Below are 13,240 nucleotides of genomic sequence, written 5' to 3'. Positions count from 1 at the left end.
CTTAACCCTATTGTGGAATTATATGGGATATTGGAATAAGTGTTTGATTTCCTTGAGTCCCAAATGTTTTGGATAGAAAATTAGTATCCTTATTGCAGTGTTGTTTATTTTGTGAGGAATAATTATATTCAGAGAGCCAGTGTGGTGTGTAGTGGATAGAGTGATGGGCTAGAGCTTAGGGTTAAAATTCCTATTTGGCCGTGCATACTCCTAGGGTGAGTATGTGTGGAACTCACAGTGACCACACTCATTGGAAGTGGACCAAGTCAGAGCGATCCTAATCACACCATAAAAATAGAAGCCTGTGATGGGGGCTTAGAAAGATTCAGGTAGGTATGTACTGGGGACAATTCAGTTCACTCCAGCTATTTCGTTATGTGATTGCCAGAAAAAGGAGTGACCCAACCCATCCCTGAAGTGGACTTTATGCCTTTCTGATTGCAATTAAAAGGTATTTTCATAGGACACAGTTAGGCATGTGTTTTATTAAACATACATGTTCTTAACCAGTGTTCCATTGTGAGGACTACACATTTGTAGTGACAAACTAAAGTAAAATGATAGAGCCTGTGTTGCGTAATGGGCAGAGTACTAGAGTAAGACTTAGAAGGCCTGAGTTCAAATCTGGCCATGGAAAATCACTGGGAGTTGGCCATGATTAACTTCTCTGTGAGCATCTCACATACATTGAAAACCCTTCTAGGGCCACCATAAATCAGAATAATCTTTATGGTACCCAACATCAACATCAGACCATCAAAAGAAGTGTTTTGGTCCCACCACCCCCCCCCCATATGGCAATGAAAAAGGAAAGGAAAGATTTGCCACTGCTAATAGTAAATGCTCCTTTAATTCTGGTGCTGGATTTTGTGAATACACACACAGTCAAATCCTGGAGATTTGCCCAGTCTTGAGTGAATGAATGGGAGCGTGACATATGGAGACATTTGGCTTCAGCCATATCTGCCACTCAGTAATTTTGTTTCAATAGTACAGGGTAGCCTCCAAAAACATAGCTGTCATTTATTGATATTCAGGCATTTGTGCGCAACTATATTTTAGTGGGACTGAGTCCCAGTGAGCTCAGTGGGGCATATTTTAAAATGAGTAGCTAGCATAGGGTTGCTCTGGGAGTTGTTAGTGGAAACACTAACAAGCATTTTACTGAAAAATGGAATCATGAATTCACTTGCACAGTTAGCTTTCATAAATATGACAAGTCATCTCTTGATATGACATACCATTTTCTTCCCTTTATATGTTTGTCACTGGACAGTGCAGGATTTGAACATCAAAGAAGAGAAAATAACAATACTCCTTTCTTGAGACGGAAGGGGGCCTTTGTTATGTGAATGAAATACTAATATACTGTCTGGCTTATCATTGGATAAAGATAGTTGGGATTTGACCTCTTGATGTTTGATTATCAGGATCTGCCTTTGTATGGCTTTTCAAGGGGTAATGGAATTAACTCAGTGACAAGGGACCTCAATGAATGTCTCACAGACATCACGGCTGTCAAATTAAACTGAACTTACGGAGTTGTTTGGCATCTTCATTTTTATAAGTCAGAAATGTATAGTTAAAAAATCACCAACATATGCTGCAGCCCTGTCACTCATATCTATAACTGTTATTATTTCACTGGGGATAATTAGAGCACCAGAAGCTAGTGCCCATCTGCCCGTCTGCTGAGAAACATATTTATATTCAAAGATTTATCACACATATAATTTTTCCCATGTAAGAATGCTTACCACAAAAACTAATGCACAGAATGTCTAATCTATGTCAGAAGGCACCACAAGAACTGGAGGAGCGAAAACGGAGAGCCTTGTCTGAGGAATGCCATTTGGGAAGTCACGCCATTTGAAAACTCAAGTCATATTAGTACATTTATCCTCTTCTTGTGTAACCTGCGCTTACCATGCTCTGTAAAAAGACAAGTGCTTGACAGTGCTGGATAAAAAGACTATGGTTCCCAGGATAGAGAACAAACAAAAGGAGGTGGAGGGGAAATAGGAGTGGAGCGAACACAGTCCATGAGCAGGCCGGTTATAAGAGTGTGTTCATCAGTCTAGACCAGTGGTGTCCAACCTTGGCCCTCCAGATGTTCTTAGACTTCAACTCCCAGAAATCCTGGCCAGCAGAGGTGGTGGTGAAGGCTTCTGGGAGCTGTAGTCTAAGAACATCTGGAGGGCCAAGGTTGGACACCACTGGTCTAGACATTGCCTTTGGCAGTATGAGATCCCGCTGGACTAAAACGCTCACTCAAGGCTACTTCAACACACCCCAAGCTACCACGTATTTAAATAGGCCTCTGGTGACAAAAATGCAGGTTGAAACCACACAGAAATAGAACACTATTTCTTCTCATGTCCCTTCTTTCTTTCTTTCTTTCTTTCTTTCTTTCTTTCTTTCTTTCTTTCTTTCTTTCTTTCACCACCCTTCCTCAGAGGAGAAGCAAGTTGTTTTCTCCTATGTCTTCTGGCTCACTTTGCTGTCACAACTCACTCTTTTCCTACATTGGCATCAGTTTCCATTTATTGATTGATTGATTGATTGATTGATTGATTGATTGATTGATTTAATTAATTAATTAATTAATTAATTAATTTATATCCCGCCTATCTGAATCACATAGGACCACTCTAGGCAGCTGACTAGATGATCACCTTCATGGAATGGCTTGTCTGGACCTCTCAAAGAAGAACAAGAAATCACACAAATATTCTGCTGTTTATCCCAACACGCGCAAAGGTATTTGGGGTGACTCTCAATGAGAATGGGAAAGATTTTTATTTTTTGCATAGGTTTAAGCAAAACTGCCCAAGTGACACAAACATATTGAGGAGAAATAGTGCAGATTTCACAAATTACAGCAGCTGCTTACTTTGTTGCAGGGGCCTCTTCTTTATGGCCTCTGTAAAAACACATCAATGGCCTAATCTGAGCATGCTCAGCACAACTTGGAACCTCCTAGAGCTAAACTGGATTCTTTTGGTAGGGGCCCACCCCCTTGTTAGAGTGTGATCTACTCCCTCCCCCTCATTATTCTGAGTTTCTTTTTGTCCGTTGTTCACTGTAGGCATCTCAGGACCTCTCTCCTCATCTCACTGAGCTCCTGCAAAGACATTTGTCACTTGTAAATATTTGTAGATAAAAATAATTCAACTCTGACTTACGATGACTATTTCCATGGTTTTCTTGGTAAGGAGTACTCAAAAGTGGTTTCCCATTGCTTTATTCTGGGGACACTCTGGGACTGTACAGCTTACCTAAAGCCACCCACGCTGGCCCTGCTCACAGCAGACACAGTGGGAATCAAACTCCCAAACTCTGGTTCTGCAGATAGATACCTAAGCCGCTGAGTCATAGCTCTATCTATCATTCGATCTATTGATCGATCAATCTACCTGTTTATTTAATTACTGTATACCCTTCCTTTTTCCTTGAAGAGGATGCAAGGCGGCTTATGACAATGAAAGCCAGTATTTAAAGTTGAAAACAATGAGTATACAGTGGTGGTCATACCCTTTTGTTGCACATTCCCAAATAACTTTTATTATCTTCCAATGCTACCACCCCCTTAATAGTGCATGATATCACAACCCTTTAAGAGGTGTGTCTCCTGCTCTGCTAAACTCCCTGTATCCAATGGGCATTCCAAGTGCCTACTTTGTCTAGGAGAGACACATCACAGGGGAGAAAAAACTCTTGAGTGGCCAATTGGTGTGTGCTCACAGAGACCACGAAGAAGTGGTAACTGTATTTCTTTGAGTGGTTGGTCATCTGTGAACTCATACAATCCACACAGCTTGCCTCTCAGATGTCACCATCTTTACAGTGGGCTAACACTGAGATCAAGGTGGAGAAGGTGGACCACACACTAATGAGAGAACAAAATCCCAGCCAAAATACTCTGGCTCAGCTCTAGAAGATTTTGAGTTGTTTTGCATATACAGTACACAGAATAGCCTATTCATGTGAGTTTGCAGATGACTTTGAAGAAACACCGTTACAAGTAACCAACCCGTCGTTTTAAAGATTACAAGTATCTGAGGGGTTGTTTCTGTCTCTTTAAACAATCAACCTGTCCTTCTGTGCACTCTCTCTCTTGTGTGTGCTTGTGTGTGTGCATGCACACGTTTTGCTTCTCAAAGAGAAAGGATGCTAGTTTTGTGCAAAGAGAGGTTCATGCTGCAAATTATGGAGACCTTGACAAGAGAAAATTGTGCTTCTTACCTTACTGTCCCCTGTAGTGACATATTTTGCAGGGCTTGAAAATAACTTAGGAAGATGCCTCGGTAAGTTGAGATGCTGTAAATCAATCACAAACACTCAGTGTGGGGTAGGGCAGCCATTCTCATCAGGAGCCATATGGATGCCCTGGGAGTCCCTGGAACATTTGAAGGGGACCACAGAATGGAAACAAATCTTCACACACCACCTTTTCAAAGGTTCACTGTGTGAACCTTATACAATCCTGATTCATCCTACATTCCTTTCATATTGTGTTTATGGCCATGGCCAAAAAGAACAATTAAGAATGGCTGGTATAGTGGATTGAATGATGGACTGGAACTTGGGAGGCATGGATATGAATCCCTGCTTAGGGATGGAAACTAACGTGTGTGTGTGTGTGTGTGTGTGTGTGTGTGTGTGTGTGTGTGTGTGTGTGAGAGAGAGAGAGAGAGAGAGAGAGAGAGACTGATAAAACCACTCCTTAAATATTTCACCTTGAAGGCCATGTTAGGATTGCTACAAGTCAGTTCTGACTTGAAGGCACCTAACAACAAATCAGTCAAAGGGAAGAATTTAGAAAATGTTGTTTGCATCCCAGTCCACAATCCATGGAGAAACTGCATTAAAATTGCTAGCATAGCCTAAACCTTACCACTACACAACACATTTGACTTAATCTTTAGTGAATGCCATATTATTTCTTTTAGCGTTGTATGTTGGAAGGAATATATAGCTTATTCCTTGGCCTCACAGATAAAATGTTAGAAAGTTTCACAGTTAACATATTTAAAATATACATTGATATGTAGTTGTATGAATTTTAAAAGAGGCTATAGGCTAAAGGCATAAAATCTGAGACTCCAGTACGTACTATAGATAATGCATCCAGAATTTATACAGTGGACCCTTGACTTACAGACGGCTTGACTTACAGACTTTTTGAGTTGCAGACTTCTCTGGCCGCAAAATTTAGGTTTGACTTGCAGCCTGAGAATTGACTTACAGACCAGAAAAAAAACAAAATGGAACAAAAACGGCCTGTTACGGGATTAATTGGTTTTCAATGCACTGTAGGTCAATGGAGACTTGACCTACCGACTTTTTGACTTGAGAACCGCCTTCCAATACGGATTAAGTTCTCAAGTCAAGACCCCACTGTATAGCTTTACTGTAACAGTGTAGCCTTCAAAAAACCCTCAACACAGAAACTCAAAAATGCAAATCATTTCACTCAAAAGTAACAAAGAGTTTTATACATCACCGTTATGGATGAGTCCTTATGCAGGCAGGATGATCCAGAATTCCCTGGACCAAAATGAGGAAGGAATTGCTGGATTTTGTAGACCGTGGACCATTGGGGGGCTGAAAGGCAAAGCCCACCAAAGAAAGCAGCTCAGTGTCAGAGAGAGGGGCCACCACTCACCCTGTAAGAAAGATAAAAGCAGAAGACTATCTAGAAGTCCCAACAGACAGTGCTTGGCTGCTGGAAAAGATTCGTTGGGAGGTCTCCTTGAGACTAAAAGGTCTACTTGAAGGAAAGCTCTATCACCCATTGAGCCAAATTCTGTAGCTAAATTTCTTTCCAATGTGGCCAAATGTTTACAGATGGCTGGACTCCAGAAACTCAGCTATACATACCTCAGTTTGGCAGTAGAAGTTTTGCCGAAGACAGTTTTTCTTCTTTCTGCAGACCTTACCAGTTGTGTATCTTCTCAGCTGCTGACTTCTTGGTGTGTAGAACGTTTGGACTGTGGCCCTTCTTGGTCACGAAGAGTCGGACACGACTTAACAACTAAACAACAACAACAACAACAAAAAGCCTCCAGAATTAACACTGTGATGATAGATCCCATGTCAGATTCCAAATGTAGTGTTTATCTGTGTTCTACAATAATATAGGTCAATTTTGTGAGTGCAAGACCTGTACCCAGGACAAATGCCTTATATATCCAGTGGAGTATCATGTTTTAGTCACAGCTGGCATGGCCATTTTTGCCAGGGATGAAAAATAAGAGTCCCCTTGTTGCTAAGCTACCTCATGACACGCTCTCCACTGGTGCTGATTAGGAAGAATTCCCTGTGATGATGAAGTAAGAATCTGCTTACTTTTAAATCTCTAAATTGACATACGAAGCTAATTCACCTTTTAGCAAAACATGATAAAGAAGAGGAGGAGCCAGTCCCTGGAAGATCTGTTAGCTGGATTTATGGAGAATGAAATCTTGGAGGTGCTACATTGCCATAGCATATACTCTGCAGAGACCTTGGACTCCATCTTAGTCAGAAAGCCTGCACCAGCAATTTGTTGGCCAAGATGAGGTCCTGCCCAACTTTCTCTGATTTTAGGTGCTGCTCAGCTAGAACTTTCAGTATTGTGGGTGCTCTTCTGTGTTCAAAAAGGCAAGGTGAACATCTTCCTTGATGTGGTCTTAAGGATGGGGTGGGACAAAGGAGATACTGCTGGCATTCCTTCCTCTGCTCCCCCCCTTCAAATCCTACAACTTGACCAAACCTACTGATATTGTCTAAGCCACTGGTTCTTAACCTTGGGTTACTCAGGAGTTTTGGACTGCAACTCCCAGAAGCCTTCACCATCAGCTGTCCTGACTGGGGTTTCTGGGAGTTGCAGTTCAAAAGCATCCGAGTAACAAAGGTTAAGAACCACTGGTCTAAGCTGAATCCTACTTTTGCCAAAAATGTGGCAGGAGGCCATTTTCATCAGTCCTGACAATGAAACTGTTTCACATAAACGTAATTCTTGTTCTTTGCAATGCACCATTTAAAATATTTTTTTCAGAGCTTGAGCATGATGCATTACAACTGACATGTTAATGTTAAATGTGTTACTTTTGGCCCAACCCAGAAGCAAGCTCTTAAAATCTAACATTAAAAAAAAATTGAAAATTAACATGGACAGGAGTTTTGTCATGAAAAATGTTGGTTTGGGTATGTCTTCTCCAGAGAGGCACAAATGAATTTACAATTCCTCTCCCCCAAAGAGAAAGAAACATAGACCCTTCTTTTAAAATTATATGTATACGAGGTCACTCAACCTTGGCCTTGTAAATGTATTTGGACCATAGCACCGGAAGCCTCAACTAACAAAGCTAAAAATATACAATATTTCTCAAGGATTCTCACAATTAGAATATAAGAACACAAGAACTCCAATTAGGAGCCATTGCTTTCTCTAAAGACCCAACAACGCAACCCCATTTATGCTTTCTTAACCCAACATTGCTGAAATTACAGCTTTGGTAAGATCATAGCCACCTTTGACCATTTGCCTGGGTCTTAAACCCTTCTCATTCTACCATGCCTGCCCAAGGACACAGAAAGACAACATTGGTGCCTTCAAGCCCTTGAAGGATCTATCTGCTGAAAGTGGAGCCTTCACTGGAACAAGTTGTTTGCTCAGGCTGTTCCATGACGCTGGTACCAGAGAGCTGTTTTGCTTTGTGGTGGTTTGTTACAGACACATCGAGACATGAAAAAGAAGCAAGCGTCACCTAGTGAATTTATTGTCTTTGGATACTAACCGGAAAATTGCAAGACCAGCAGCTAGCTATAATGGATTTTGAAGATGGTGTGGAAAAATGTCCAGAGATGACTGGGAATTTTCATTGGCCCCCCAGAAGAGGAGGTGACAATAAAACTGCACACAGTGAGTCATTTAAAAGAGATTGGTACCTTCCCCCCACACACACACTCTTCATTTCCAGTCCCAATCATCAAGCTAAATGAAGTGTGAAATAAAGCTCTGCCTAAATCGTTAGACAATGCCAAAGCTCTTCACTTAGAAGTCCCCTGAGTCTTTGTAGTTTTCACTCTGAACCTGGCTCTCCCAGCGAAGCAGTTCCGGATAAAGTCTGTCGCTCCGAGTGAGCGTACTCTGGATAGCACAGAACTGCCTGCTAATCGTAAGCCTTTTCATTCCAGCCTAGCAGTTGGAAAACCTGTACCTACAGCTGGTGAGGATGCAGACAGACCTCCAAAATAGGCTTGGCATCCACAGCACGATAGTCAGCCCATGGCAGTCCCCTGACCAAAGTCCAATCTCCTCCACATTTTCCTTCTTTCTTTTCCTCCTGTCTCTTTCCCTTCCACTGTAATTTGCTGTGCCAAACAACAGATGTCTTGGGGGAAATGTGTGAAAACAACAGACGTGAAAAAGAAAATGGAGGAGCAGGGGGACCCTCGCTTCAGAACAAATGCACAAAGAAGTGATGTTGACAGTCTTGGATTAATACAGATTACCAGGATCATTCAGCAAAAAGATACGGGCACTTAGTAGGGCTCCTTAGCTTCAGATAATGATATGTCTGGTCATCTCATCCTGTCGTAAAATCTTGTAAACCATATCCATCCCATACATGGTGAAACACTTCGTCGCTTAGAATAAATAAGTCAACGGTGCATATAATAACATTGTTCTAAGGATAGTCAGCACAACAAATAAGCAAGCGGCATAGCAAAGGGATTGCTCACCTCAGCTGTGCTGGCCATTTCGGAATCGCAAACGGCGACAATATTTGTGGGACGGCTCCCGTCTGCGTTGTAATGGACTGTGCTAAATGAAAGATGGGCTTCTGTGAATTAGGGGCACGCTGTGCCATCTCTGAGATATAAACAGTGGTAGTTTCATGCCAGGAACATAGATCATATTGCTAATTGGATTCACACACCACAGACACCAGCCTTTAATGTTAGGCTTCATTGAGCAGCAAGCAGCAGCATTTGTTTTCTTCCTAATAGCCCCAAGTAGCCTCAAGAATACAGAAGTCAACCACAGCAGGCAGTGCAGAGAGGCGGACAACTTATGAGACTGTCGTACAAAGTGGAGGCTGCCACCCATCACTTCATTTCCACCAGTGCCTGTGTCCTTTTTCCTTTTTTTCTATGTCTCCCTAGGCTACTGCTTCTGGCCTGTGGAAGGCACCCTGGGGACCTCCCCATGGTTCGGACTAGAAGTACCTGGTGGATGGAACAAGCAGGACCTGCCACTCAAAATGGATATGTATTCCACCAGCACCAATGCCAAAAACATTACGTCCCCCGTTTTATTGATTGGCAGGGGGCAAACATGCTATGAATAGAATGCTGGGTTAAATAGGCCTTTGGTTTGATCCTGCAGGCGTCTTTTGGTTATCTAATCTCAGACAACAAAGATGATGGTGAACAGTCGTAGGCAATGTAGTCCAACGGATACGTAAGGCGCCAGGTTGCCTATCCTGCATTAAGTTGCATGGTCTCCTAACCGTTCCTTCTTGTTGTAGTCACATGCTGCCAGGTCACTTATGGGAACCTTAACAATGCTTTCAAGATGGGCGAGGGGTTCAGGGCATAAGGTAGGCAGGCATTATAACAGCCCTGCGTGACTTACTACTGCTTACTCAATGAGCCAGGCATCGGAAATACGTCATTCTTCATAGGGCTTTATAACAGTCCTGTGTGCAGGTTGTTCCTTTTTTTTTATTCAAATTGATCACAAAACGTTCAAGAAATCTCACCATTTCCTGTGAGATTTCTTGGCAGGAAAAAAAAACCCAGAACTCTTGCATAGTGAAGTCTTGCTGCAAGGAGGAAAGAGAGGTCCACTCACCTACCCATCCCCACCCACCTTGGTTTCTTTCCAAAAGCAAAAGCCTGCAAGTTTCACCCCATCCCAAATGCAAGGGCCCAGAAAACTGAACCCCATCCTCTAGCATGTCCTGTAGCTACAGCTACTGCTCCCAGCATTCCTCTGGGAATGTTGTTTAGATGAAATGGCGGCACCCGGAGTCCAATGTATAGTCCATATGCCACCTGCTGAAAACTGAAAGATGCCTCATGTTGAGTCAGATATAGCCTGGAGACCAGCACTTCACGACAAGATGGACTTTCACCTCGGCTTTGCGAAGGCAGTTCCTCCTTTTGTGAGACAGTGAAATTTTTCCAAAGTGCTCAGAAGAGGGGGGTGAATTTACGATTTGCAAAAGTTACTGTTACCACTCACCCTCTATAAGCATCCTTCCCTTCCAGAAGGCCAAGATGTTATTCCAGGATATCCATGATTGTGGGGCGAATGTGGCTGCCATTCAGTGGCTGCTGAACAGAGTTTGGCTGCCCTCACTGCCCCCACCACCAAGATGTCGGTACCTAATTTTTTTTTAAAAATGTACTACTATTATAGCCAACAGTACACACAGACACAGACACAGACACAGACACAGACACACACACACACACACACACACTCACAATTCCAAGAGCAATCCGCCTCTTCAAAAAGTTCCACATGGGAACTACAAATGGGCTAATAATGGGGATGGGGGGGGGAATATAGCTCTGGTAGAACAGAGTTATCTACTGGTCATCTGGAGCCTTGGTTTGGGCTTTTTCCCTGCCCTACAAACCAGGGTCCCTTTGCCAGACTAGAGGCACCTGGAATTGAACACGGAACTGCACTTCACTACAGAGTTCCCATATAACACATTCAGTGGTGCTGTAACCTTGGCCACTGATTCCTAATATTCCTCCATATTCATGTGATATAAGATTGGTCTCCCTTTATTCTCACACACTTCGTATATTTATAACTGTAAGCAGCTGCATAGACTTATTAAATCATCATATCCTCTCTTATGACATCGGTACACACTATTAGAGTTTCTAAGGTCTACATATCATGACCATTGTTTCCCATTCTGCACAATAAGGCTTTGTTAATGGTGCAAGAACTCGCTTCTCTCTGATTGATTTTCTGAAATACTGTCCTCTTATTTTCTTCTAAGTGTACCCGAAGGAATTCTTGGGGTGTTTTTTTTTTATGAATTCTGACTCTCAACAATGGAAAGAATGGTTTTAATAAAGCCATGCAGACTGACGTGTCTCTGTTTTCATGCTGACGGAGTTCTAACTGGATAGCGAGGACATATTCTTGACAGCTGCCATTTTGGCTACAGAAGGCACTGAGAGTTTCCACAACTGTTACAGTCTCTGGAACAGTTGTGAGTATTCAGAAGGCTTGATCGTGATGATCAAGACTGCTTTTGTAACTTGTCAGTGAGCGCAGTGTGTTGCAAGCTTACATGAAAACAGAAATCTGTGATGGAAAAACTAGTACAAAAGGGGCACCCAAAAGGTGAAAACTGCTAAAAACAGAAGCCACTGTTGAGAAAAATAACGTGTGGGATTAAAAGTGTACCCAAACCATTTCCCTTTGAAAAATAAATATTTTGGACAAATACTCTTTCTGCTGCAATGTAGAACTGCTGTGCAGTGGATTAAGGCATCTGGCTGTGGAGCCAGAGGTTGTGAATTTGATTCCTCACTGTGCCTCCTTCACAGGGGCTGGACTCGATGATCCAGAGGGTCCCTTCCAGCTCTGTAGTTGTAAAAGGATTATAGGATTAAAACCGACCCCACCCTCCGCCATGTTGTTTTATCTGCCCTGCAGAAAATTATGACTTGGGAAAATTATTATCTCCATGCATCCTTTTTTCAGATGTGTAGAGATTGGCCAGGAACTTCATTCTGTGACTAAGAATGGCTCCATAAATTAAGGTAAAGGACAATTTTTGTCCAGTCATGTTCGACTCTAGGGGGCGGTGCTCATCCCTGTTTCCAAGCCATAGAGCCAGCGTTTTGTCCGAAGACAATCTTCCGTGGTCACATGGCCAGTGCGACTTAGACACGGAACACTGTTACCTTCCCATTTGCATGCTTTCGAACCGCTAGGTTGGCAGGAGCTGGGACAAGCGACGGGCGCTCACTCCGTCACGTGGATTCGATCTTACGACTGCTGGTCTTCTAACCCTGCAGCACAGGATTCTGTGGTTTAGCCCACAGCGCCAACACGTCCCTTCAGAAATTTTTCTGTTGCATCTCATTCACCTGGAGTTCAGGCCCAGGTCATCTCTGAATTGCCTATATCATTCAGGAATGTAATTCACCAAGTGATCTCTTTTGTCATTATCTAAGAGCAGTATCTCAGTGATACAGACTATGAAACTCTGACTAGCTTGCTGCAGGTGGTTGGGATATGAGAGGCATGAGCTCAAATTCACTCCAGAGGATGGGTAGGTAAAAGGGCCATTCACAACACATGCTCTGCATTTAGATCCACAGTAGATCTATGAAAGACTCATCTGAAACCCTGGGGAGGCAGTGCCTGTGTAGATGGTTCTGAGATAGATGGGTCAATGTTCTGACTTGGCCTAAGATGGTTTTGTATGTAGACATTTAAAAACTTGGCTCTTTAAGCAGGCCTTCCCTCCAGTCAATTAATTGTTTCATTTCTCTATTCCCCCATCTTGATAATATATATATTTATAAATTAGTTGGTTATATTATTACGTTTTAGTAATGTATTACAGTGGTGCCCCACATAGCGAGGTTAATCCGTTCCGGATTAACCTTTGCTATGGGGAAACATCGCTATACGGAATGGGGAAACCCATTGGAACGCATTAAACTTCGTTTAATGCGTTCCAAATGGGCACAAAACTCACTGTTCTGCGATGTTTCCCCATAGCGGCAGCCATTTTCACGTCCTCGGTAAGCGAGGGCAGGGCGCGAAAACGCTGCGCGCGGCCATTTTGGGTCATCCGGCGGCCATTTTGGAACCGCCAAACAGCTGATTCCCCGACATCGCAATGCGAAGATCGGTAAGCGAAACGCTTACCGATCTTCGCAATGCGAGTTTTGCCCATTGGAACCGTCGGTATGCCTTTGCATTGGTGATCCAAAAAAAACGGATCGCTATGCGAATTCATCGTTATACGGTGCGCTCGTTAAGCGAGGCACCACTGTATTTTATTTTATCATCTTTTGTAAGCCTCCCCGATCAGACTTTGTCTAGAGGGGCAGGGTATAAATCTAAATAAAGTAAAGTAAAGTAAAGACAGGAGATATCATCGCTCAGTGACTGAATTAGTTCTTTGCATGTAAAACTTAACCCATTCAATCCCTGCCACTTCCATCCAAAAGGTGGTGGTAGCAGGTGGTAATAATG

At 42.8% G+C, this 13,240-nt stretch overlaps 1 protein-coding gene and 1 long non-coding RNA gene across 6 annotated transcripts in view; one reads left to right on the top strand and one right to left on the bottom strand.

Moving 5' to 3' along the window:
- LOC144589587 (uncharacterized) overlaps positions 1-12,532 on the bottom strand; it is a 36,146-nt gene extending 23,614 nt beyond the window's left edge. The window contains exon 1 of the long non-coding RNA XR_013545781.1: positions 4,246-12,532. This is a non-coding gene — a long non-coding RNA (uncharacterized LOC144589587). The remainder of the gene's footprint in view (positions 1-4,245) is intronic.
- The window catches only part of B3GALT1 (beta-1,3-galactosyltransferase 1), a 440,553-nt gene that overhangs the window by 347,701 nt on the left and 79,612 nt on the right, over positions 1-13,240 (top strand). Inside the window, exon 5 of one of the 5 annotated variants that reach the window (XR_013545773.1) lies at positions 11,732-11,790. The exons of the other annotated variants lie outside the window; for them this stretch is intronic. The gene's annotated coding sequence lies outside the window, so the exon portion shown is untranslated. The remainder of the gene's footprint in view (positions 1-11,731; positions 11,791-13,240) is intronic. 5 annotated transcript variants of the gene reach the window in all.

The sequence above is a fragment of the Pogona vitticeps genome, chromosome 1 (genome assembly GCF_051106095.1).
Source record: "Pogona vitticeps strain Pit_001003342236 chromosome 1, PviZW2.1, whole genome shotgun sequence".
Lineage (NCBI taxonomy): Eukaryota > Metazoa > Chordata > Lepidosauria > Squamata > Agamidae > Pogona > Pogona vitticeps.
Note: the sequence above shows the minus strand (reverse complement) of the source record. Positions and strands in the feature narration are given on the sequence as shown.